Below are 6,208 nucleotides of genomic sequence, written 5' to 3' on the forward strand. Positions count from 1 at the left end.
CATTGGTGCAGCAGAAGGAGCCTCAAGGAAGTCAGGCCCTCTTCATTTTATAGACTGAATCCACTCAGGTCTTGATTCCTGTTCCATGAAATCTCATTCTCAGATTATTAAAATGAAACTATTTCTAGATGTTATTTTGAAAGACTGTATAATGTCTTAAAATGGTGAGTCCACGGAGCCTTCAGGCAATAACGGTCTTTTAATACAACAAATTCTTAATGCACCTATATTAATTATCCAGTCTCTTAAACCACCAAGTTTTCCTCTAGTTGGTTACACACAGAGAGCTTTCTGCATTATTGAAAAATTAGAAATTAGATGTGATATCACATGCTTAACAGGATGGGGCATCCAAAAAGTAGGTGCCAGAAGGAAGCAAGCTGTACACCAGAAACATGAAAGCAAGAAATAAGTTATTTATAGGCATTGAAGTTGAAAGAGATCCCAATCCAAGTCTATCCATCCCACGAGTCTACCTCCTAGCATAGGCACAATAATAGTTTTCATTGTTGAACTGTTGACCACTTAGTGTTTCTATGTGAACTCATTTAAATGACAAATCATTTGGTATAAGGTCCACATATTTTCCAATGTTCCATCATATCTTTATGAATGTAGTGCATCATCTTGGCATTTTGAAATGAGCTGGACAGTTAACAGCTTTATATAGATTTTTTTTTTAATTTTTATTTATTTATGATAGTCACAGAGAGAGAGAGAGAGGCAGAGACACAGGCAGAGGGAGAAGCAGGCCCCATGCACCGGGAGCCCGACGTGGGATTCGATCCCGGGTCTCCAGGATTGCGCCCTGGGCCAAAGGCAGGCGCCAAACCACCGCGCCACCCAGGGATCCCCAGCTTTATATAGATTATCACATAATGTAAATTATTTTGCTTTTCTATTCTCACTTTCTTACTCTTTTTTGACTTCCTGGCACAATTACCTGGACTATTCTTGGTTTTCCTTAACTTTTTCTGTGATATAACTAAGGTTTATTTACACAATTTTTTGGCACATACCTCATTCCTCCCAATAATCCAGTGAGGCAATATTCATATGAGGAAACACGTAGAGAAGTTAGATAATTTATCCAAGAGCTTACAGTCAGTAAAGAGCAGATCCTGGAGTCAAACACTTTTTTTTCTGACATCAAGAGGCTGACTTGGTGCTGTCAGCCAGGGCTTGGTGTTCCTAGGAGCTGGCCTGGCGTAGTGAGGCCTTAATGTCTCCTGTGGAACATAAACAGTTTCAGAAAACATCAGCATAAGAAAAGGCCACCACATGATCATGATGGATCAGGACAAAAATAAGACTACTCCATAACCATGTCTGAATGTAGACAGAAACATAAGCCTATCCACGCCCCCAAATGGAATACACAAACTGAAAATATAAAATAATGTGACTGTTACTTCTTTACCAATTACACCTTAAGCCTCAGGCTAGTCTCTCTTTTTACATAAGATTTATTAAGATACCCAATCATAGACTTACCCCTGCTCCCTAACAGCATCCACTTTAAAGCAAAATTCCTCAAATCACCTAACACAAATTCATATCTTAATGTAAGTCCTTTCCAACATCCTTTTACTGAGATGCCTCACTGTTGCCCGTGGTTTGTCCTTCCCCTTGTTGAAATGAGTTATAAGGTCACCTTGTTCAACCACTGGTGTTCCTGGTGATGTCTGGCTAGAAAGCATTGACAATTCTTTCTAGACTGTCCAATACAATGCATATCTGTGGAGCAGAAAGCACACTACTTATGCATTTTGTGCCAAAGAAAGTGGGAACCGTCCCCTTATCTCTAGCCATAGGATTGTCACACCAAAGCTAGAGAATGTTGTCCTTTTTGTAGATCATATATAGAGTGTCTGATAGATGGAGTCTCCAAAAGATAGTGAAAAGAAAAAAAAAATGTTGGAATAATTGAACATTATTTTGCAAGAAAAAAAGAGAACAACCTGTCAACCCATACCTTGCCCCACATACAAAATAACTCAAAATGGATCATAAATCTAAAATTATAAAACTTTTAGAAGAAAACATAGGAGAAAGTCTTTGTGATTCTGGGTTAGGCAAAACATTTCTTACAACACTCAAAGCATGATCCATTAAAAAATTAATTTATAAAAACTTCTCTTTGACAGTGTTTAGAAAATGAAAAAACAAGTAACAGACTGAGAAAATATTTGCAAAATATGTATCTGATAAATGCCTGTATTCAGAATACATGAAGAACCACAACTCAATAAAAAAGACAAGCAAACCAGTTTTTAACTGCCAACTGATTACCAATCACAAATTAAGATAAATCTTAAAAAAAAAAGAAATGTTTTTGTACAAATGAGGAACTACTTGGTTTATAGTGGAGTAACTTCAAACTGGAGTTGAAAGTCACTGCCAACTGATTATCAATCACAAGATAAAGGTAGTTAGGGTGCCTCAAATTAAGATTGAGGTAGTTACGGTGCCTGAGTGGCTAAGTTAAGTGTCTGACTTCAGCTCAGGTCATGATCTCAGGGTCCCTGGATTGAGCCCTGTGTCGAGCTTCCCACAGCAGGGAGTCTGATTGTCCCTCTCCCTCTGCCTCCCTAACTCATTCATTCATTCTCTCTCTCTCTCTCTCATAAATAAAATCTTAAACAAAGCCAAAAAACATTGGGGGTAGTTGAATGAGCACCACAGGAGATATATCGGTGGCAAAAGAAATGATGTCATCATTAATCATTAGGGGAATGCAAATCAAAATCACAATGAAATACCACCCCTTGGCCAAAATAAAAATAATTCCAATTGCTGTTGAGGATGTTTGAGCAACTAGAACTCCCAGACATTGTGGGTGGAACTGCAGAATAGTAGAGAGACACTTGAGTAAACAGTTTGGCAGTCTCTTAGAAAGCTAAGTGTAACTGTACCATGTGACCCAGCAATACCATTCCAAGATATTTACCCAAGAGAAATGAAAACGTGTTTACACAAAAACCTGGACACCCATTTTATAATAGCCCAATACTGGAAACAATCTAAGTTCCTTTTAACTGGTGAATAGATAAGCAAATAGTGGTACATATATACAATGGAATCTAGTTATCAGTAAAAGGAACAAACTATTGATATAACAACATAAATCTCAAATGTATTCTTCTAAGTGAAAGAAGCAAATTCAAAAATCTGAATACTGATGTTTCCAGGTATGTGACATTCTGTAAAAGCCAAAACTATAGGAAAAGAAGAAAACAGATTAGTGGTTGCATGGGAGTTAGAAGTGTTGACTAAGGGACTTTTTGGGGTGATGTAACAGTTCTATAGCTTGAGTGTGATGTGGGTTACACATTGCATCTTTCAAAGCTCAAAATTTTGAAGCAATTTCAGGAGCAGTTTTATTGCATGTCAATTACATCTCAATAAACCTGATTGAGAAAAATGTTGAAATGGAAAAAAAATTGAGATGAGGTAGGGCCACAGGGCACCATGAATATACAAAGACAACAACAGTAGCCCTCCTGATAATTAAATTCTAAATTTTAAAAAGATAAATTTTTAGTGCATAATCCATATTATAAAAAAATTTGTCCTTTTTTTTCTTTCTTGTAGAGTAAGTTCATAGTACATTGAAATGTTTTTGTACCAGGGTGCCTGGGCAGCTCAGCCAGTTAAGCATCTGACTTTTAGTTCAGTTCAGGTCATGATCTCAAGATCCTGGGATTGAGCCCGTGTTGGGCTCCCACTCAGTGGAGAGTCTGCTTATCTTCCTCTCCCTCTCCCTATGCCCATCCCCTACGCTTAAGCGCAAGCACACTCTCATACACACTCTCTCTCAAATAAATAAATATTTTAAAAAAGAAATGTTTTGGTACAAACGAACTACTTGGTTTATAGTGGAGTAACTTAAAATTGGAGTTGAAAGTCACTGCCAACTGATTATCAGTCACAAATTAAGATAAAACATGTCTGAAATTAAGAACTTTGGGAAAATATATTTGGATTTCAAAAACTCTATTTACAGCTTTGTGGGAACATGTTTATTGTACAGATGAGTACTAATGCTGTACTGTAGAGGTAAAGACATTTGAGAGCCTACCAGTAGCCAATAGTGGTCAAGTAGGCAAAAGTAGGTTAAAAACATAGAAATTGAGCATCTTCAAACTCAGGTTGTGTTACTGATGGGATGCTTATGAAGTGGGCATGCCATGAAGTGCTACCCTATAGGAGCATAAGTGGCTGCTCTCCTTTGGACCTAGGGAAAAGGAATGAAGATGAGAATATTTGCTTATTCATTAGTTAAACGGCACTTAGATTATTTCCAGTTTGGGGCCATTATAAAATATGTGTCCAGGTTTTTGTGTAAACATGCTGTCATTTCTCTTGGGTAAATATCTAATTTAAGAGTGATTTAAAATGGTCCAATACTTTTATAACCTCTATCATGTGATATAGAGATCTAGCAGAGATACAGATGGATTAATTTGAGATTAATTTCACAGTCCATGGTAATGGCCCATCCTGGATGTCACCCACTAGTACTCAGAAGGCCTCCTTTTGATGGACTTTTTCGTTTCCCATTTCTTTATGGCAGTGGTGGCCAGAGTTTCCATTCTGCTTTAAGTGCTACAGACCCCTTCTAAGTAGCAGTTAGAGAAGACTGCACTGCACGGTACCTGGAAACCTTCTAGTTTCACTTGCAGAATTCAGTCTCACTCATAGTTCCCTGGGTGAGCATGAAACTTCATCAGACTGCCATAGAGCTCTTTACTTAAAGTGTCTCAATGCACCAAATTGGTTTATCTACCAACTCTTCAAATATCAGTAGCTACAATTGTCTTTGTTTTCCTGAACTTTCCAGACAGGGATTCAAGACATTTTTTTCCTGAAGGAGAAAAATTTTGGAGTTAAGCATTTCATATCTGGTATGTCTTTGGGGTCAACCACTTGTACTTTCATATCTTTCAGAAAATCATCTTTGTGTATTCCTAGTTAGGGAGTACATATCAGCAGATTTCCCTAGTATCTCTTCCTTCTGCTCAGCAATCATGAATTTTAAAGAAAAATCTCCATCTGACTTACGCCCATTTCTAGCCCTGAATGTAAATTCCTCTTTGGCATTTGTCAATTTTTTTTTCCAGTTCTGCAATTCTCTCCAAGTCTCCTAATCTAGACCTAGGACAGAGATTTTAAAGATTTTTAAGATTTAATTTTAAGATTTTTAAAGATTGTTTAAAGATTCTTATTTCTTCTGTCAATTGGCAATTTGATCTTCTTCTTTTAGCCATTGAAGGTTTGTCTGGCTCATCTCTCCCTATGACTTAGAATTTTCTCAAGTCCAATGTAGTCTGCAATTTTTAGTCTCTTCCCTAACCCCTCCATGGTCAGAAGAGACAGCACAGGCTACAATGTGTACATTGAAGGTAATGTTCTCTCTTCCCAATATTTCCCAAAAGGAGGGAATTCGATTATTGAAAAGAAAACAGTTTTTAAAAAAGATTTTATGTATTTATTTTAGAGAGAGCTTGAAAACAAGTGGGGCAGAGGGGATGGGAGAGGAAAAAAGTCTGAAGCAGACTCTACACTGAACACAGAGGCCAATGCGGGGCTGGATCTCAAGACTCTGAGATCATGACCTGAGCCAAAACCATGAGTTGGATGCTTGACTGACTAAGCCACCCAGGCACCCCAGAAAACAATTTTAATAAAATTTGTGGTAAAGTTGAAATAATGTAGGTGCTTTCATAGACTACTGCTATATTGGGATCTTAGTGAGGAACCATTTTATTATAGGAAATTGGTTTCCAGAAAGGGATCATTTTCTTGTGAGAAAGAAAAACCCACTTGAGCTAGAGTAAAAAAAAAAGGAGGTGGAATTGGGAAGATGATTGTGTAGACATCTCATGGAAGGCAAGAACAGTAAGTGTAACCAGACCTCACGAAGGTCTTTAACCATGAACTGGTGGACTCTGATTGAGGAAGCCACTATTATCTTTCCATATCCCTTACCAGATTTGCTTTACACCAGCTTTCCCACTATAATTATTTGAACTCAAGTCTATCTGCCTAGGGAAAACAGCCTATGTACCCCAGTTTGAATCTGGTTCCTACTCCTGGCTCTGCCTCCTAGAATGATAGAATGCTAAGTATCCTATAGTCTGACTCTGCTACAGGCCTACTCTTCCTATGGGCTGTTTGGCTTTGGTTTCTCTTTGTTTTTGTTTGT

The sequence above is a fragment of the Canis lupus genome, chromosome 11, assembly GCF_048164855.1.
Source record: "Canis lupus baileyi chromosome 11, mCanLup2.hap1, whole genome shotgun sequence".
NCBI classification, from domain to species: Eukaryota; Metazoa; Chordata; class Mammalia; order Carnivora; family Canidae; genus Canis; species Canis lupus.